The following is a 21,834-nucleotide window of genomic DNA, read 5'->3' on the forward strand; positions in this document are numbered from 1 at the left end:
GCAGTACATGGTTGGGATTCTGAATTTTCTGAATGTTGTGGGTTAAGCCTGACCAGCAACTAAGCACCCACACAGCCATTCACTCACTCAGCATTCTCCCATGGGATGGGGAGAAATAGAAGAAAGGCAAAAAGTCTCATGCGTTGAGATAAAGGCAGTTTAGTACATGAAACAAAATCTGTGTGCACAAGAAAAGAAAAGCAGGGATTTATTCACTGCTTCCCATCAGCAGCCAGACGTTAAGCCGCTTGCTGGAAAGCACATCCTCGGCAGGCACATGTGAAGTCTGCTTGGCAAGGGGAGAACAAAGGCCATAACCCTGAGTGTTGCTGCTTCCTCCTCCTTTCCTTGAGGTTTTATTGCAAATCATGATGTTATATGGCATGGAAAATCTCTGTGGTCAATCCACATTGGCTCTCCCAGGTATGTTCCCTGCTAACTTCTTGTCCACAGGAGGGCAAGGTGGCAGCGTGAGAAGAGAGAAAGCCTTGACACTGCAAGCACTGTGCAGCAACAGTCAAAACATTAGTGTGTTGTCATGGCTGGTTTAGTAACAAATCTAAAACACAGCACCTTATGGACTCCTGTGAAGAAAATTAACTCCATCTCAGCCAGACCCTGCAAAATCTCCACCTCCTGTTCCATATAATTTGCATTATGATCAGGTCCTCCGTTATTCAACAGATCCTCATCATCCACTGGGTGCCTTCCCATGCTTTGTTATATACGCTTATATCCTTCTCTTACTTTATGGACCACCCTCATCAAATGTCCATAAAGGGCTACAAAGCCAGATCAGCTTGGGTTACCACTGCACTTGCCCAGTTTTTTGCAATCCGTTGGATTGGGTGGTTCCTGATAGAGGGCCTTCTATAACATACAAGTCAAATTGTGAGATACAACAGTTCAAATATATATCCATCACACTGGGATAGATCTTGCTTCTCCTCTAGTTGTTCAGACTGGGTAGGAAGAGGACTAGTCAAGTCAAAATTGAAATTGTGACAGGCACCCTGAACTGCTACTTAGTGGTTGAAGTTTTTTGTCTTTAGAGGATAAAATACTTCCACAATGGGTAAGGGCATGTGTTTCTGGACCCGGGAATGGTCTTAGACCAGTCTTACATTTTCATGAATAAAGGACAACTTAGTATATGCATCCCTCCACAAATAAATGATCCAAAATGTCACTTATGTTCTGCATGAAGCTGGGCTCAGTAGGTGGATACTGAAAACATTGTAATGTTACAGTGCCCTAAAATCATTAAATTGCAATAATATCAGTGATAACTGTATGAACTGATAGTTCAAGAATTTCTATTCTTGGTTTAAGAACCGTAGCAAAAAAATCAATGTTGCTTGTGCACAATAAAAGAAAAAAGAAACATTCAAAGCCATCAAACAGGAAACAAATTTACTTTAGGATTATTGTTTTCAATTTTATTCTTAAAGCATTAAAAATAAACTTTTGATAGCTGTATTTTTTAAAGATAGTGTAGTCTGGAGTTGTTAGAATGGTAAGGAGCATCAAGGTACACAGGTAAGTGCTGTTAACTAGTCCTTCTGCTAACTTCAGTTATTAAACAAAAAGAAGAGATTTAGCTTTTTTTATCTATAGTGTTTCTGAGTATATAAGAATAAAATTTTCCAAAGGCAGAGATGATTTGACTAATTCAGTCACTGACTAAAGTACATTATGAGTTTACAGCTAGGTTTGCAGATAACCGCACACAAACCTTTATCCTTAATTAGATTATACCAGAAGTAGATAATGGTTTTACAGTCTGTTTCTCTTCATCTTATTAAGCGTAACACCATACGGACTGGAAACAAGGTGGTATCATATAATCCCGTGTGGGGTCATGTGATGGTTGAAGCAGTCTGTAAATCTGTCTTCAGAGGAGCACATTTAGGAAGTTTGTGTTGATCCTGTGGTCTATTCTGAAATGTTCATATTTTAACTAGCTTTTGAAATGTGGTTGTGCCACCCAAACTACCCAGCTGCAAAGGAGAGTCACATAGAGTTCAACCATTCTTGCCTTCCAGTTGTCTTAATGAGGATGGAGGGGGTGGAGAACTGTTGCCATCTAAACTGAGACTGAGAACTGTTGTGGATACCATTGCATTAGATTTTATGACACAGACATTTTTTATCATTTACAGAAAATTGATTTTCTTTTTTGAGTTCAACAAAGAGTTTGTGACTGAATAGTTCCAATATGTTGGCTCTTTTGGATGTTGGTATAAATAGTTTTGGGGATATGGAGTCACGGGGAAGACAACAGAAAGAAGCAAGAAACCAGCTCCACTAACCTCTTTCTTTGAACAGACTGTTAACATCTATAAACAAAGTGCTTGATCGTTGTTACCAGACCAATTTTAGTCTCATCCTAAAATGTTGATACAGTGTTAGGTCTTGTGATCTCTGTCATAATGGTTTATGATGAGAGAGGATGTGTTTTTATTCCAAGAAGATTTCTGTTCAGGATGTGCTGAGCTTACAGCATTTGCTGAGTGTTTCAGGCTCCAGAGGTGGGAAAGACAAGTCTTTAGTGTTTTTTCTAATGCAGAGGCAAATCTGCATGTTACCCATACAGCAAACTGTGATGCCAACACTTAGCTTTTGTGTTGATCTTGCAAATGAAAAGAGCTTCATGATTTTTCTAGGAACCAGCTCTTTCTTGAGCCTGGGTCACAATTCTCACATGCAACTGCTTAGCTTCATAAAAGTGAGCATGCCTTTTCCAAAACGTCTTCTGAGTGGGGCTTGAGCCTGCAAGCCTCATACCATGAGCTCTTTGACCTGAGATTCACTGAATGCAGGGACAGATCGTTTTCTACTGTCTCATGAACCTCATTTGCATACTGGGATGCATATGAATTTGAGAAGAGGTTTAGTTAGTAAGGTTGCTACACAAGCCAATCTTGAAACAAATCACAGTTATAATTACCTTTATGTTTCTGCTGCTGTTGTTAAGATAAATATGTTTTGTTGTGAATACACTGTCACTCTTTAGAAGTGTCACGTCATGATTTGATCTTGTGTTTTAGCTAAGCAAATGACAATATTTCCTTTTGTTTTCTGGATGCAAAATCAGACCTTATTCTTCTCCTCTTTGGAAACTCCCCTGAGCTATGGAGCTATGGCTGTTTTTAAATACTGTGCTGCCCATGAGCTGAGTACCTCCACTCCTACCTTTTAAATTTTTGTTAGTCTATTAATCAAATTCAGAAAAGGTTGGGAGAAAGTGACTCCTTGGTTTAAAACAGAAAGTGCGGCTGTGAAATTATAACTCCCTGATGAAGAGGAAGAAGTGACATTTTTAGCCTTTTCAAGTCAAGATTTTGGCACAGGGCCTCATGTTGACTATATAATTTTATTAAAGCTGGCCTACTTATGTCAAGAGCTGAGCAAGATTTTCATTCAAGTTTTGTTCCCCAAATATATTTCTAAACCTCATGCAAAATGAAAGACGGTTCCCCAGTTGTGTATTGGGGATTTTTTTTCCTGTATCTGAGAGCTGGCTATGTACATGGATGATAAGTGCTAAGCTATTTTCAGATGACAGGAGGGCTCTTTAGACAAGCTTTTCACATAGCATTGGTGTGACTCTTTTGTGTGATCTTATAGGCAAAAAAAGACTTCTATGCCTTTTTCTGACATTCTACTATAATTGACCTGGAATATATAAGATTACCACTCTTGTATAAATCATATTACATTTATGAGTAAATATTAGTATAGAAGTACACATGCCTACAGAGTATAAATGTGTCCCCCCCCATTGTTTTGAGTGTAAAAGAAATGAGAGCACAGTATAAAGGAGTATTCTAAAAACAACGCATAAATTAAAGCAGTAATTTATTAAAAACTACAAAATGTTTATGTTGCAGGCAAAAGTTAATAACCAGTGTTGAATTCTCTTGAGGAAGATAAAATAAACTCAATATAGAAATCTTATTCTTTTCTTTTGGTGAAAGTGGGGAAATTCTTTGGGGATTTTGGAACAAATGTCATCAGAAATGTCACTATATGTAACAGTGCATTACTTCAATGACTGTGTTGCTCTATCTCTGCTCATGAAGACTGGCTATTTTTATTCTTCGCTGAAGTTTTGATTTGCAAAATATATACACTTTATGCAACAGGATTCTTGAACTGTAGCAATGCACACTAGAAGTACATAGGTTCTTCCAGCAAGAAAATTGCAGCTCCTCTAGTTACAATAGATAAAATTACTACTCTCCAGTAACCCATCCTGCAGTTTCTGAAACTTGCAAGACAAAAATTTAAACCTTACTTTGGGCCTTTGTTGAAATTCACTATCCAACTTTGAGTAGCTGATTGATGCTGTCTGTTTGCTGTCTGTTTACTGTCTATTTACTTGAAGTCCTAGTGGTAAAAGCAAGGAATTTCTGTTCTCTAATCTTTTAATAACCATTATAAAACCTACTCTGTATACTTCAACATTTCTCTGAAGTCAGTGATAAGCTGACTTTTAAAGTGAGATATACAGAATTCTAATGTAGCTCAGTCCAATTTTGTATTTGTTAACATTTTATAGAAGATGTAGATACTCACCCTTTGCAACACGGATATGTGCATGATGTAGAAACAACTTACTAATGAGTCAGTAACAGAGATGAGAATGAAACACAAAGACCCCTGCTCTAATGGCTAAATGGAATCTCCCTAGCATGGAAAATGTAGGGAATTGTAGTAGTATCTCTTTGTATGGGGAACAAAATGCACCAGAGACCCACACACTTTGGGTCAAACAATATCGTCAGCTTTCAGTGTGCTATTTGAGACTCAGGCATGTTCCATGTAGGGAAAAAAGGCTAACCTCCATATTACACTACCTATTTTTAAAGGACTACCTTTTTTCAAGCACATAATCAAAAGGCCAAACTGCATAGCATTCAGCAAACCCACTCCACTTAATTCATTCTTCAGAATAAAACAAGTGGGATTGTCTTTAAAGAAAAAATGCTTACCAAGGCTTCTCAAAACCGTCAACAGTTTTCAGTGGTTCTTGAGTCCAGCTGCAATAGCAACAGTATTAATAGTCAGCAATAAACAAAATGTCTCAGCTGTTTTTCCAGTGGGTGTTTTAGGAACCATCAAATTCATGTGCATGTTGTTAATCTCTTCCCCAAGCCCTACTTCAGTTTTCTCTAATGGTTTCCCCTCCATTTCCTTCTGTCTTTCAATAATGAGATGCAACTCAGGAATTAAAAAAAACAGTTAAAGGTCACTAGACAGCAAGTCAATTAAAAAAGAGCCTTAGCATCCAAATACCACTGTATTAATGACATTCTAATTGAATATTACACCGTGTTTTGTACTGTATAGATGCGAACAGTGTAGGCATAAGAAAGAGATTAGCTATGAACTGGCACCTGCGTGGTGTCTGGGGGATGAGAGGCTTGTGTGCCTCCATGGCCCCAAGGATCAGCAAGCTTGGCCAGGAATCTCATGCTGTAAATCATACCAACCCCGGCAAAAGTCATGCGTTTGTTTTGGGGCAGCTGTTTTGCCATGCTGTCCCGGGCCAGCTATGTCATCTTACAAAGATTACTTGAATATCCTTTTTAAATCTGACTCTTCATTTAGATTATACTCCAACTTGCTGGAAAATGTTCAGCCAGAGGGTTTTTTGATCAAAATATCAACAGAAGTTCCATAAACCCCTGCTAAATCCAGGGGGGGATTACAGCTAAGTGTGATTTTCCTCAAAAAGACTTGGAATATAAAGTGAAGTAGGAACAAATACTTTCTAGAATCTGAAAATGCAATTTAAAAACATTTATCCTTCTGTGATTCCCATGCGTGAGATTTCTGGTGCTAAATTGCAGCCAGCATTAAATATGTGATACTGATAGTAAGCTGGAGAAAGTCAAGACCATAAGAGTTAATTAATTAAATGTTAACAGACTTACTGTTGTTTTTTAAACAAAATAATATTGTTTTATGAACTTACTATTGTTATAGAAGCATAAAACCAGAGAAGAGTTTGATCCACAGTTTTTTGGTAATGCTCTGGTCTCTTAAAAAGCTTTAAATTGCAACAATTACCTTATTAATTTCAAAACTGGTGATACAATCAGAAGACAGATATATTATCAGCCTCGTGCTTCCTCACAACTTTTCTGGTTGGAGATGCATATTTAAAGTTACGGCTTTTCTTCTGCTTTTCACTTAAATTCACTGCTACCGATGCCACTCTTTCCCCACTAGAGGAGGGCTGAAGTTGACCAGTTTATATCGCTATCAATTTATATCCATATCCAGCCAGTAGAAAGGATGGTGGACCTTCTTAACCATTCAGATTTCTTGAAGAGAGTGCTACACATCTCCCAGGGTGTTGGGAATGCCAACTCTGAACCAGTGTACTTCTTTCTACCCAAGATGACTCTCCCCTCTTTTGAAATGTAAAAGGTTCAGTTCAGCAAAACTCTGTCCAGACTTCAAGTTGGTTGAGACCTGGGGCTCTGGATACAATTGTTGGTTTTGTTTCTAGCTGGTGTATCCACTCTGCACACAGATCCAGCAGAAGATATGACAGTTCAACAACTATTCCTGTCAGTGATGAGTTTTCCTAAGAAATTACTTCCATGATTGAGGCAGAAAATGACAGCTAATCTAAACAGTGTTAGAGAAACCTCTGCTTTCCAAAAGCCCCATACAAGCAACAGTGCTTTTGTTGAAATGCAGGTTTTGTAATGCTCAGTTGTAGGGAGTAGTACGTTCAAACTGGAAATGCTGAGCTAACTCGTCTAATATTTTGTATTACCATGAACAAATGTTCTATGCAAATGTTCATCTATCTGTGCAAGGGGCCCAAATAGGATTTCAGAAGATGTTTCTCTTGTAAAAGTTCTCTTCCTGCATAAACACTTGCATACTGGAACACATTGTCTCTTCTTCTAATAGCTGCCTTTCTTGTCAGCAGAGGGCCATGCATTTCCCTAGCCATGAAGACAGAACAGTTGCTCAGGCTTAGTTGAGTCTGATAAAGTTAATAAATTGCACACGCACATTTTGCTTATTTCTGGCCTTTTAGTTATGACTACACTAGAGCTGTTCAGCTGCATAAACCTGAGGTTTACCCACCCCTTTTGCCTTTAGTTTCAAGATACGCTTATTTACAAATGTGTTTCCATGGTTATTTACACGCACAGACAGAACAATCAGTATGCAACAGATACATGTCACACTTGCAAGTATTTTCTAACCTAAAGAGTACGTGTTGCACCTGCACTGCAGTTTATTTCTATGGAGCAACTCAGGTCCCATTCCCTGGTCCCGCAGGCATCACTCCAGTGAAAGCAGAGATGGTTTTCCCTCCCGCCTGAAGCAGCACTTGTGCTGATGTAGAGGCAGGAGGCTTTGCGATGAAAAATGGTTTGAAATGGTCAGAATTTCACCCCACCCAGGGACTGGGCTGCACTTCTGGATTCTGCAGTTTATGTACAGCCTCCCCCTGTAGTTGTTGTATTTTGATTACTTTGTGGTACTCATCATTTGAATTCAGTACAGAGCCTGTGAAGGAGCTGTCAGCTATTCTTTGGTACGTCACATGTCATTATTTATGAGCAGTTATGTCCCGGCCTACAAAACTAAACTAGAAAGGAGAAGGCTTCAGGAGCTTTAAAATACTTTGAATCACCTGAGACTTTTGATGGAAAAAACAGTGCTAGGAAACTACTAAAATAGGACGAACCAGGGATGTGTAGTAGAAATAATAAAGACGTTGGGTGGGAGAACTATCTGGTTTCTGACAGTTACAGGCACAAATCTGGATTTCAATAAGGGGTTGCCTCTAACAGAAGGAATGCTCAAAGTAAAGGCAGCTCTTCTTACGTGTTGCACTGTGTCATGTGTCAGGGTTACTGTGCGAGTGCAGTGTGTCCATGCCTTCTGTGGGCCCTGCAGGGACACAGAGTGAAACAAGCATCCTGGGTGATGAGTAGACTCAGCCTTTGATTGATTCTTTTCCTTCTTAACTTGATTAATCTTGACTGTATTCACTTCTCTTTCTGCCACCAAGATAAGATAAGGATAGCTATCCTCAAGGCATTTTTTGGTCTTGCATGCTAGGCAACAATGAAATGTGACCAGCAGTGATGGAATTCTGCTGAAACAGCAATTTGCTCCAGCATCCACATGTGAAAGTTGCTCTGGCACTTCATTGCTCACAGTTCAACCTAAGTTTTGTGTGTGTAGTGAGCAATTGGTATTCACCTTATCTAATTCTGCAAGCAAAGATTGTTGGTAATAGGGATCCATCGCCAATATCAAATGCATAGAAAAGGTGTAATTAAAAGATTTTTCTTTTTAATTCTTCATTTTGATAACTTTAATTTCTCCACATCAGGGTATACCAGGATATAGCACCTCTGTTCTTTTCTCCTCCGATTGTCATTATTTTTATTACATTTATTATTATTGTGTTATTTATTGCTTTTTAAAGAGTGATGCTTAATAATTTTTAGTTAAAAAAAGATATGAGAGGAGAGGTATCACCAGTCTTTAGAAGAGTATTTCCTCACTGTGTATCCCAAAGGAGTTTTCTCCTAGGAGAAGATGATTGGGGAGGGTCAGAAATTAATGTTACCTTGTTAAACTCTCTGGCGTGAGTAAGGTGAGTGCCTTAGGCAACTGTGGACTCTGGTAGAAAAATTCAGTGTTGCACTGCCTAACTCCTTTTGTAATCATGTGGGATTCTAACTTCAGTCTGACTAAAAGTTAGTTTCCGTGCCTATAAAATTCTAACTTCTTTAGCTCACAGCACTGGAGTGTTGCCTTACAGACTATTGCTATAGAGTGTTGCTATTCCCAGCTTCAGCTTCACAAAACTCACTTGGCAGCATGCTGTCAGAGATGGAAAACCCAACAGCACGAATAATGTCCATGTAGCTGCCGTTTATCTCCACAGGACTCCCTGCTGGCCAGAGTCACGTGGCATTAGTAGTGGCTGCATGTGTGTAGGTGTATGTCAAGTGTTACGTGTTCATATAAGCAGTAAACCCTTTGCTACAGACCTGGCTTGGCTGGTGTATGGATTCCCTGAGGGAGGACTTTAATACCTTTGGGCAAATGCGGGTATTTGCACTCAGTTCAGTTATTCTGACAAAGCCTTTGAAATTCTTATGAGGCAGTGGGATAGCAGTGATCCTTATGCAAATTAAAACAAGATGTTAAAACTCAGCAGAGCAGCACTTCTTAGATATAAAAGTTTTGCAGAGTAGCGAGAAGCAGTATATATTTGCACTTAGACACCGGGCAAGGGTAAGAGTTTTCTTCGTAGTTCATCACTCAGCTACTGTCTTTCATTGACATAATAGCATTACTCTGGAGTTCAACCTGTCCCTTTGTGTAAGTTAATCTAAACAATTTCTTGAGAGATGCCAAAAGTGAAGTTTTTGGACACTAAGCTTGTAGAACTAAAATAATCTGTTTTCCGAGAAATGCCATTGAAGTAGATCAAGAGGGAACATTTGCAATTTGTAAGATTTAGGAGCTAGGTTAGGGCAATCAGGGATTTAATTTAATTCTTCCACTGTAAGCCTGAGATCAAAAAAGATGCTTCACTTGGTCCAATAATAAGTATCTCATCTTCGAAGTAAGATTTAGGGTTTGCCAGTGGTGAGACGGAGATCAGCAATGGGAGCTGTGGGAGGATGGATGGAGACATACCCAGTTTTTTTTCAGAAACATGCCTGGCAGAATGAAAAAGAGCAACCCAGATTTTCAGGTGTCGATTGGTGGGTCACACTGACTTAAAGGCAGCACTGTGGTCTGCTTTCCTTCTCTGTTTCCTCTGCTGACTCTGCCACACACTTCATGTGCAGCTTGTGGAGCCAGCGTGCCTGAGGGGATGCCACTGACCTGTTCAGCAGACAGCCTGAAGGGCAGAGACAGATCACTGGTATTACTTGTGAGCTTGCCTTATGTCCACTTGCTCTGGAAAGCTGAATTTCAGCATTCTGTGAGGGAAAGGCAGAGCATCTTTTTCCACAGCATTTCATTTAACTGACTCCTGATTCATGTAACTGACTCCTACTGTGTACTGTAGAAAGAATCCCTTTCTGATGAAGCAATGTCTACAGCAGTAGTGGCACCGATAGAAGCTACTGCCCATTGGATGGCATAATGGCATGATGTGTACACTGATTTGTTGTGTCAGGTTCTCCCTTGTCTCTTACTGTAGCCCAGTGGACTTCTACTCCTATAACTGTTCTGGTGGGTTGCTGGGACAGTTTCATTAAACATTCCCCTTTGAGAGTCTATATAGCAATTGTGCATTCATTTCCTCATACCTTCCAGCCCTTATAGCAAATTTCTGTAAGAAGATTTGATAGTCATGACATACAGCAATAACTTTAATTACACACACACACTCTTTTATATGCATATATATACACACATTTATACATACATGTATACATACATTTGTGTCTGTATACACACCTACACATATGTGTAAAACTAGCCTGGGGACTCCCATTTATGAACCTATATACACATACATTTATGCGCTGCTGGCTTTTCTTGGTACATTTTATTCGACATTTTGCTTCACAGATAGCAAGTGTGCAGAATCACCAAGAGGACTGTAGCTGGTTGTGAGTAAAACTGTGATGGTCTTATTTTGAAGGGGCCTTCATCTGTTCTCACTCTGCAGATTTTTATGGTTTTCAATTAAGAAATTGTTACAGTGGAGACTTTGGTAAAAACCTTTATTTTAAAAGATGTTGTTATTTGATAAATGGCGACCTTTTAAATAGGGTTTCCCATGTTTTGATCTCAGCAATGAAGAATTTCTGAAGTGTATTTTTGCATAGAAAAGGAAAGAAAAAAAGAAACATGCAAACCCGACTAACAGCAAAGTAATATTTCATTAAATACCTTGGAATAGGGGTCTGTTCACCTCGTACTCTCTCAAAAGTCAAACTTGAGGTGCATCTTTTTATACAAAATGTAAAAATTTCTATTACCTGACACTTCATTAAAGTAGTAGCAGAAATCCACTCAGTTTTACATGCCTGTGTGAATGCATTCATTTCCCAGAAATTTTGTGCAAGTTCAGAGAAACTGAGAAAAACTACACCTTATTAGTTCTTCCTCTTTCAGGCTCTGTTCCTTTATTTACCCAGATGCACTGCCTTCATCACACACTGCATGTCCTTTTCCAGGACACTATAGTTTTTTAGTATTTTGGGAAGTTCTGTGAATAGTGAGGAATAATCCTGTTCTTATTGACTCTCTCCCCACTGAAGTAATTCTGAAATATTTCACCTACATGCTAAGGAAAAAAAAAAAAGATCTGTGAAAGAAATACAACTAGTCTCTGTTTCTAAATACTGGGTCTGAGTTCAGATAATGTGTGATGGGCACTATGCAAGCTCTTAAATAAACAGATAAAACTGCATATGGTAAATTCTCACTGGAAAATGACACATTTTTCATGTTATAATTTCATTATCTTAAAACCACTGATAAAAGATCTGCAGTGGAACAGGCTGGGATGAATTAGTTCAGTAACGGTTCCTGTTTCATTAGGATGATTTAAGCCTTCGACAAATGTCACGGCATTAACATTTTACGCAGAGCCATGAATAGCTGCTGGAAGAATCAACAGCCTTTCTAAAAGTCAGCACTTTTTGCCTGTCTTTATGAGACCACTGGTCACTCTGCAATATTAAGTGTCAGCGTTGCTGCAAGAATTATGTCCCCGTGTGATGTTTCGCTTGGGCATCTGGCCATTGCAGGAGTGAAACTGCCAACTGATGCGATAGCAACCTCCATCACTGCGCTTGGGTATGGTTCGACCATCCATTTCCGTTTGGCAAATATTCCTAAGAAGTCTCCCTCAGAGCCAGTAACCTTTCCATAATAATACTTTCCCTTTGGATTTACTACAGAGATGCCTGCTTTAACCTATTTTTTGTGCAGCAATATGTCCCGACTGGGGAGTCCTTCTTGCTTTCCACCACGCTGCTCCTCGGTCCCTCTCTGACAAAGTGGCAAAGACAGCCTCTTCCCACCTGCCACTCAGCTCAGATCTTTTCAGCTCAGACCCTTTCAGCTCAGACCTTTTCAAACCCAGTCTGGACTTACCGGGAGTGTGCTGGAACTGTCAACAAATCCCCCTGCCCATAATGCCAAAAAGACTCCGTCTTCCTCTTCTACCAGTTTGTACCACAAATTTTTAATAGATTTTCATCATCAGTCTTTCTTTCCTTCCGCTGCCTGGGGTGATGTCTTGAGCATCCCTCCTGGCCCCCTTGCAGGGAAAAGCTCCCTGGAGGGGTGCAAGCCAGGGGCACGGCTGTGCAGACACTGTCTGGCTCTCTGCAAGTCACCTGGTGTCCCCGTGTCTTTTATTATGTGCCTGTGAAATGGGGACCTTGGCACTTCCAGGCCCTCTCAGGCCAGCGAGAAGGCCTGTGTGCTATACCAAACGGGACCTGTGAGACCCAAAATACATTAAAGCCTCCCAGCAGTGCCAGAATGTAGAGCTGGAAGCAAAGGACAAACCATGAAGTCCAGTTGTGTTCGTGGTGTGCGTTTTCTCTGCCTTTTATTATTCACTGCTCTTTGGACAACCATGCGGTATCTCAGGCAGTACTACTGCTTCTTCTGCCTAACGGAGTTGAATATTTGCAGTGGGAAAACTCTAAAAAATGTCGTTCTTTTAAATCAAAATGCCATGGGAAACTTGGGAAAGTGCTCTCAGTAAAAGCTTCCACTGATGGAGCATCTTTGATTAGGCATCCAAGCCTAATTGGGTTGGAATTCCTTGGTCACTTTTAAGTGACATCATTGCTGTTCCTTTATCCATGCCCCTCTCTCACAACCAGTAGAGGAGCTATCTAGATGTCTGCTCAGAGACCTGAGGTGTTATTTTAAGCAATAATGGAGCCTGCTTTTTTAATAATTCACTGCATAAACTTATCTTTTAAAAAAATCTCACTTCATTTGATAACTTCTAGTTCAGTTGTTTCAAGATTGCCAATCCCTAGGTATTAAACACCGCGTACTCAAAATTATGACTTTAAAAAACGATCTTTTATTGCTGCGTGCCTCCAGGGCTTCAAGCTGGCGTTGTTGATATATTGAGTTTTACCTAGAGTTGTGAAGGCTAGAAACTTATCACTTCTCTGGGGGAAAGCTGAGAGTGTAAAACAATGCCAGCTGCTGCAATGTTGAGGAAAAAATATTTAAATATTAATTAGATATAAGGATTGGAAACACACGACTTTAGTAACAAACTTTCTGCTTGAAAAGGAAAAGAAAATATTGGCATCCAGACTATATAGTGCACAGAACTCTTTTCTCAGAGAACTGTCCCCACGCAAGACTCTTGTCGGCTTCAAACGACAAACATTTTGTGCATAAACCATAGTTTTTTCCATTATAACTATTCTAGAACTCCTTTCCATTTGAACAGAAAGCTCAGAAAAAAAGGTGGCAGCTTTTAGGACATCTTCTAAGGAAAAATCCTTGCTCTTTTTTTTTTGTTTCCCTTCAGAAGATTTTCATTAGGTTTAAGGTGAAAAGAATTGGAAAAGGAGATTAGGGAATTCCGTCAGGAAAAGTACCGCAAGGCACTGATATGTTATTGCTTCCTTAGGAGTGGTCACCCGCCCTTTTCCCTACATCCCTTTCTTACCTCTTTGCTGCATGCTACTGCCACGTGCTGCATGGGCTGAACACGTTGGCCTCTTAGCTCTGCTGGTGTTTTCCTCCAAGAGAACGCTGGCAAAGGCTAAGTTTAGGAGATGTAGACTACAGTCAGTTTCAAACCATAAATCCACCTTTTGAGCTATGAAAGCGCATTTGTGGTTGAGGGAAAAATTCCTGAGGTCTTTCTTGCTCTCCTAGAGCGGTATTGCATTAGGGATAGCCCTGCATGCATGAATGAGCACCGTGATAAAGATAGGATTAAAATTGTCCGTTAGTTTTGGAAGGAGAAGGGAGACCTTGTCTGTAGCAAAACCTGTAGAAAGGTGGTTTCTCTGGAAAACATTTTAAAAATCCCAGTTGATACTAAAAATAGAAACGCTTAGATTTCGCACTGCTCTGCGATAACCTGTGCATTGCTTCTTGAAGTAGCTTGAAGTAGCTACCAGCTTCATCGGTGCCCGTTTCCAAGTGAATGACACTGGATAGTGCGTGACTGGAATCATGCAGGGCATCGTCAGGATTTTCAGTCAAAAAGACACTGATGTACTCTCAAGCTTTTCCATCTTTTCGAGGAGCTGGTGAATTTCAAAAAGACAGCTCCGGTGGGCGGTGATATGCTTTGCCATCTCTGAATGGAGCTCCGTGACTTCCAATCTTGGGAATCCGTTGCTGTATTTTCCTAGTCATTCCTAGGGAGATTTTTTAAAAGAAAAAAGTAAAACTTCTTTTTAATGACTTCTTGAAGACCTTTAGAGAGATGAGATGCAACGTGTCCTCTTTAGCTCCAGTGCACTAATTTGATTTGTGTTAGTTCTGTGCACAGAACTCTTTTCTGAGTGAGCTGTCTCTGCATAATGTCTGGTGAGGCTGAAATGATAAGTATTTTGTGCATAAAAGACAACTTTTTCCAAGTGGCACCATTCCGATTCTGCTTCAGTTTAAGGCCTCCAAACCAGTTAGATGCCGTGCCTGTGGGCTGCAGTATTCGGCTGTGTTACCTGTAGGGAAAGAAGCACGGTTATTGAGTAGAGTGACTATTAAATCATCTAGACTGTAAGAGGATTATACATTCACACAAGCTTAAACATAACTGAGTGCCTTAGCGTTTACACATACAGCTCCTAATTGAATTTTGTCAGTAAGCATTACAAACACAAAGTCGAGAGCCATTTGACTTTCATTTATCCACAAGTGCATCCTCTGCAACAACAGCATTTTGAGAAAATAGGCCTTTCTTTCAAACAGAAAGTTAACCGCTATTCTAGAAAGAGATCGGTAAGTGGTAAAGAGCTGTTTACAACTTTCTTGTGCTGGAAACTGCCCGTGGTCAGCTACAGCCTGTGGCTGGAGTGCCTGGCGTGCATGATGCCTGGAGCCTTCCAAAGTTTGTCATGAAAAAGCATTGGAGGCTTTTTTTTTCAGAGCACAGTATAGTATAATGCTGAGGAGCATTTTTTTAAAGATGGGAAGCCAACACATGCGTCTTTGGCGTTCCCAATACTAGATATCCCGTGTTGAACATGACAAGAGCTCTTGGGAATTACCAGAGAGGTTTAAGAATGGGAAGCAGCCTAGCTGTGTGCCTGGCTTATCTGTCATTAAAAGTGGCACTGGGCTTCTGTGGTTATAGTGCTGCTGGGCACTTGTGTTTCTAGTGCAGCGCTGCACAATACCTTTGTGCCCTCAGTCTTCAACCCACTCATCCTCTCAATCACTACCTGATGTAAGATAGCAATGGCATTCCCATTTTTGAAGTGCTGGAACTGAGAGAATGAGCCTTGTCCCAGGGAAAAGTAGGGCAGCAAATATAGGTTGTGGAGGTCTTAAGATGGCATCATCAGAAGGGTTTTGTGCTTTCATTCAAGCTACATTTGAGTCTGAAATGGCAGAAGTACAAATAGCTTTGGTGAGCTGCATTTCTCCTCTTAAAAATGAAAAGATAAAAAAAGTTTCGGTGGAAAGTTTGTACAAAACCTCATCAGTTGAAAGCTTGTTGTAAGACACTTGTATGGTTTTGAGCTTTAATAGAAGGGTTGTTTCATGCAGGTTTATATGAGTGAAAATAATATAAAATAGTTGATGGAAAGCAATAAGATAATGCATGATCATCTTTAACACAGAGTAAATATGTAAGAGTCATACGGGTTATACATATGAAGAAGGAGTTTAAGTAAAAAATTCTTGGGTCAAAGAGAATTTTAAGCTATTCTGTTTAGAATATAAAGTAGAATAATTATTTCCCCACTAAGCTGGTTTCTGACAAATCTTTTGGAGTCAGTTTCTGCTGAGAAATAATGACCAGTTGTCAGATTTAATGGGGCCAGCCTGTTCTGTTTGAAACTTTCAGAAGAATAAATGCCCCTTGGCAAATGGTTTACAGATCTTCTACTGCCTCTGGGTACAGCATGTGGCACGCTGCCTTCATCCATCCCTTTCTCTAACATGCAACACTACTGTGGACGGAGACCCTGCCGCTAAAACACAGTGAAAGCTGGGGGAGTTTCAATTCCTCAGCAAGAGGCACAAGAAAATGCCACGGCTCTCGTAGAAATACTGAGAATGCTGCTTTCTTTTATTGTATAATCTGAAACACATTAAAATGCTGTCAGTTAAGAAGCAGGTCAGACCTTGATTTCATAGCAACCACCCTTTTACGCAGCAGATTTAGAGTGTACGCATCCCATTCCTCCTTCGCTTAAAGCATGTTGGTAGGTCCATTGCTTCCCATGGGATGGCTGTGTCCTTGATGTGGTGTGCATTATGCAGCTTTCCAAAATCTAGGTGTATTGTTTCTGTCTAACAGTCACCCACAGTCAGGCTGTAAATTGCTTTGTCTAGCTTTGCTTTCAAATTTAGAAAGCCAGGCGGACTGGTATAGGTTGTATTCAAGGACAAGGATAAGGAGGGGATGCCAGCTAGATCTCGGCTTGCTGGTTGTGAGTGCCAGAAACCTCCTAGTGGTGTTTGTGGATCACAGGTGTAGATAGCACTGTGCCTTCTAATGGTAATTGGAAAGACATTGCTCACGTTGTGCTGCTCAGGTGTGACCTTGAGTTTTCTTTTGATGGGAAGGGCAGAAAATGTATGTGTCTGATTCTGTCTTCAACCGCTGCAAGAACTCTTGTTAACCAAAGCTTTTGCTGTCTCAGTTGAGGGCTGGAAGCACAGTTTGTGGTATGGCAAAAAGAGGTGCCTTTAGTAGTCCCGTGTCCAAAAGGATGGAGTGATACTGGAGCCAGGCTGTTCCGTCTGCCATGTGTTTGGCTGTGTTCACAAATGGTTGTTGTTAGGTTTTTTTGCTTGCATTGGTCTGTACAGGTATTGTGCATGGGTAGAGGAGGAGTCTAACAGAGCAGTCACTTGAATTACTGCACATCACCCAACGTGTTCCTGCCTTCCCTCTAAATTCAGTCTTTCTGCCCCAGATAGAGGGAGAGCAAAGACAACCTAAGCTCTGTTGCAGCCTGGGAAAGTTCTTGGGTCCTGAAACTGAGTAAACTGTGTTCACATGACAGACAAAAGAAGGAAGCAAAGGTGGACCTGTGTCTAAACAGTTCTATGTTATACAAGCTTAGGTGGAAATCTGAGAGATCAAGCAGGTTTAGAGACTTACTTTTTTCAGAGAGATTTGGATTGCCTTGCAAAAGAAAGATGCATGTCGCTCCATGTGCCAGTAAAGATGAAGAAATGGGGAGCACAGCAAAGAAGGGCTGCATTATTTTTTACCTAAAACGATGGTTATTCTGGTGGGGTTTTTTATGTTTTTGAGAAAGGCTCTGTGTAGCTATTTCATTTAGCTCTCAGCTCTTCTATTTCTAACAGTGACAGATTTCATTGTGTTTTGTTCCTCTGTGATAGGAATGCAATATGCAACACTGAAGAAGTTTGAAGATGTACAGAGACACCAGGGTGGAAGAAATACATGGTCAATGCCAGACAAAAAGTTCATTGGGAAACAAGCCAAAATTTTTTGTTCTTTAAGGCAAATTAATCTTCAGTCTCTGAAGTATTTAAGAGCCCCTATACTCGCACAACCTTAGCTCTGAAAGTGTGTTTAGCTTCTTGATCAAGAAAAAAATGTAAATCATCATCTCAACAGTTTTCCCTGTCACACAATACATCATGTGGCCTCAAAGTATCAAAACTATCTAAATGACTGAGACGCAGGAAATTCAAGTGTCTGTTACTGCCCTCCTATCATGCATCATTTCTACGAAATTATCAATATTGTTGCAGAGCCTCGTGACTGTCAGTATTGCTGCAACCCTCTGGAGCTCAGTGCTGGGCAGAGCCAGGGTCTGGAGCCACTCCTCCATGGAGCCACTGATGATCTTGCTATGCAGGAGAGAAGACAGAGGTAAGGTGGGAAGCAACAGTAAACTGACACATTCAGATGCTGACTGCAATTTCCAAACTTTGCAAACTCCTGTCCTGCCACTCCACACTTTTTCCTAAAAGGCCCTAAAGGAAGACTGTTAGCAGGTCCTTGTGTGACTGTTCAGCTTCTGAACTCTCTCCCTATGTTGTATGTTACTTAGAAGGGTAGTGGCAAATGAAGTAAGAAGTTCTGTTTGTTAGCATCTGCACTAGACAAGTGTCTTCCCACCTTGTGAGTGGTAACAATTGCACTTGTGAGTGGTTGCAATTAGGGTGCAACCCTAATTGCAAGACAGCACTCTGTAATACTTTACCTCTTTACGATACTTTGAAGCCGTAAGTACGTGCAACTTAAAAATGAGTAAGGGGATGTTTTACACATCCTGCTTGGCTGGAGCAGGTGTGATGGCAGATTTGCTTCTCAGCGCTGGTCTTTTCCACATACCTGGTCATACCATACCTCGGTGGTGTGTTTGGCCCTATCTGAGTTTTCTTGATGGTTGCTGCGAGGCTGTTCCTTGTGAATGTGCCTTATTTGAGAGGCTATGATGAAGAGACATGAGCAGGGCAGGAGCAGCCTCCTAGGCTTCTGTTGGCTCTTAATATCTGTTCTCCACTGAGGTCCAGGGTCTGGTTGCCTGAGTGCTCCTGCTCCTCCGCTCCTTGCCACTGTACGCAAACGTTGCCTCTTGCTGCACAACCACAATTGCCGAGTGGCATCCACGTTGATGCTGCACTGCCAGCTGCTCCAGGCCAGAAAGCTGCATGTCCCACGGAAGTGAGGTGAAAATCCGAGTTATGCAGCAGAGGTCCTTAAATATGCTTGGGTAACTAACTCCCGTTGAAGTCAGTGAGCACCGAGTTCCTAATTATCTCAGAGGATATAGGCCCTGGTTAGTAATTCATTCCCTCAGAACATTTAATTCTGAGAAGCAAAACAGTGGGTAACTCTCTACTTACATGCAAATGCATTTTTCCCAGGCCTTTTTTTGCTAGCATATGCCTGCAAGTCTTCAAGTTGTGTACATGCAGCGCAAGGAAAGTAAATCTTTTTCAAGACATGATGTGATTGTCCAGCCTGGCACCTGGAAAGATAAACCATGTCAAAGTTGTTCTTTTCAAAAGCATTCATGTTTAACAATAAATTAAAAATGGATAGCCAGGACAGTCTTTTTATTACCACTAGAACGAAAAATGCCTATCCATTCTCTTTTTCATGTATGCAGCCCAAGAGCATTGTTAAAATTTAAAAGCTATAATGAACAGCATGTGAACTAGATGGACAGCTGCATTGGAAGTTAAATTAGAGGAGGGGAACAGACCATTTGATGAAGTGGAGCTATTGCTTGAGGCTCAAAAATATCTTGGGAGAAAACTGGGCCAAGTATTCTGCATAGGCCTTTATTTCTATGGGTGTCTGTTTTCAGGGATGATTGTTATTCACTAATGGGGAAGATTTTTTTGAAAGCCAAGAATGGAATGGGCACTCAGAATTTATGGAAATCCATAAAAATGTGATTCCTAGATGATGCCAGTTCCTTAGAAGACTACCTTTTATCTCCTCAGCTCTGTATTTGCAGCACTGATTTTTAATGCTTTAGAAAAAAGAGTAGGCAAGAGTTAAGGCATCTTCACTAGGTAAGTTCATTAAGGTTTACTGTCATCTAGTGTCTGGTGGTATGCACAAGTTCAGCCAGAAGCCCTGTGTCTCATATTCCTAGACCAATACTTTTCTGTTTCTCATATAATTCTTTTGGAGTGCTTTTTGGAGTCATTTTGCTTTGTCAGGTAATTTTCCATGGTTTGTTAAACCCTGACCCTCCAAGTGTTAAGCTCATATTGGGACATTAGGTTCAATCTGCTCTTATGCAGAAATAAGGCTAATGCTACGTTTACCACCCAGAGGTGGTGGGGTGAGGTCTGGGTGAGGTCTGTCGCCATCCTCTGAAGCAGCCAGCACTGCCCCTTGCAGAGACAGAGCTGCAGATGTTGGGTTTTTGCAGACAGGACTGAGAGTGTGATCTTGTCCCTCATGCCCTGCGTCCTGCTGCATGCTGAGGAGTCTCTGCCTGAAGCTGTTCATAGCCAAATTTGCCCTGCACACCATTCCACTGCAAAGTCCCTAAGTTGTCTACACACCAGCCCCACGCAAAACCCACCTCTGTAAGCAGAGAGAGGCACTCCTCCACCTTTCACATACCTGAGAGACTTGAGTTCTGTTTGCTAGTTACTGTGACAGTTATCGTGACACCAGATGTAGCTAAAGATAGAAACACAAATTTTACTTGTAAGAATTAACCCAGACACCAAAGAAGGTAGGTCAGAAACAGGCACATGATAGTAAATCCCTTCTTCTGCCTGTGCATGCATGCTTGCCAGCAGCTCCTGGGATGTCACAGAGGGCTCTCACTCTGTCACACACATAACAGCCTGTCCTTACAGCAGTCTGTAGCTGAGGTCCAGCCTCTGAGGAGAAAATGTCTTACACTGAGTTCAGCACTTAGTGAAGAAGATCTTGACTTAAAGACAGTTGCACTCTTAAATGCATAGCTCTTAGCCAAGATTAAAAAGCTTCCTTCCTCTCGGTTATTCCTGTGACTCATCACTTCATTAAGTGGACAGTTTAAATGTTCCTTTTAAGGGATTATTGAATTACCCTGTCCAGTCTAGAGACACTGCTCTCCCCTGAACGCAGCTGGGTAGAACCTTCTTCTGTCCAGAGGTAAGCAGACTAGTTAGTGGACCTGCCACTTAATGGAACTATAGATTAATGATTAAACTGTGTTGTGGTTAGCACTCCCTTTGAGTTGGACAGAATTTGCGTGCAGTATTTGTACTTTGTATGACTGTATAGTCTGAAACCCACAAGGAAAAAGGAATGGAAACAGTACAGTCTTTTTCAAGGCCAGAAGTGATGGTAACTAGTGTCTTTATACTAGCAGAGATTTTGACATGAACATGCTTGGCGGGGTTAGTCACAGTGCAGGTTGCATTTTTGTCTGATCTAGCTTGGAATCAGGCTGCTCTTTGATCTGGCACTTGCAGCAGATCTTCCTGCTCCTTCCAAAGTTAGAAAGCTTAGAAAAAGCCTGGTGTTCTTCGCGTTCCTAGAAAGTGTGTCAGGGACTGAGTTCCTGCTGGAAAATGCTGTCCAAGAGCACTGTTGTGCAGTGGCGTCTGGCTGTTAAATGGGAGTGAGGAGCAGGGTAGACCTTGTTTCTTTCTGCTGCAGACCTCTCAGTAGAATCACTACATAAACACAGAAAGGCTGCCAGGAAGGCAACAGCAGTAAAAATGGTTGTGTTTAGTCCTTGGAAGATGACAAATCCTGCAGTGTTACAAAGAGAAAGTACATTCTGGTTGCAGGCGTTGATTTTGAAAAAGCAAACCAGAGAGAAAAGAACCCAGCAGATCTCTCCCCAGTAATACCCCCACAAATGAGCTTGTAAAGCCTATGGAGAGAGAAGATAGCAGTGTGGGCTGATGTCATTGTGGTTTCTACAGCTGTACACCCTGGGGTCAAAAACTAGTTCAGCCCAACCCAATGCAATCCAACCAATTTGTATTTGCTCAGAGCTAGTACTTGTAGGATTCAGCTTAGAAGATGACATTCCTGACCAAAGCCTTCCTGGTACCATTACCTGTGGGATTTTAGGAGAATGTTAGGGCAGAGGATATATGCAAAGAGATAGCATTTGAGCACATGCCTCTTGTCAACATCGGTACCTTCCCAAGCTCATTCTTCTTATTTCTCCTCCTCTG

The sequence above is a fragment of the Rissa tridactyla genome, chromosome Z (genome assembly GCF_028500815.1).
Source record: "Rissa tridactyla isolate bRisTri1 chromosome Z, bRisTri1.patW.cur.20221130, whole genome shotgun sequence".
Lineage (NCBI taxonomy): Eukaryota > Metazoa > Chordata > Aves > Charadriiformes > Laridae > Rissa > Rissa tridactyla.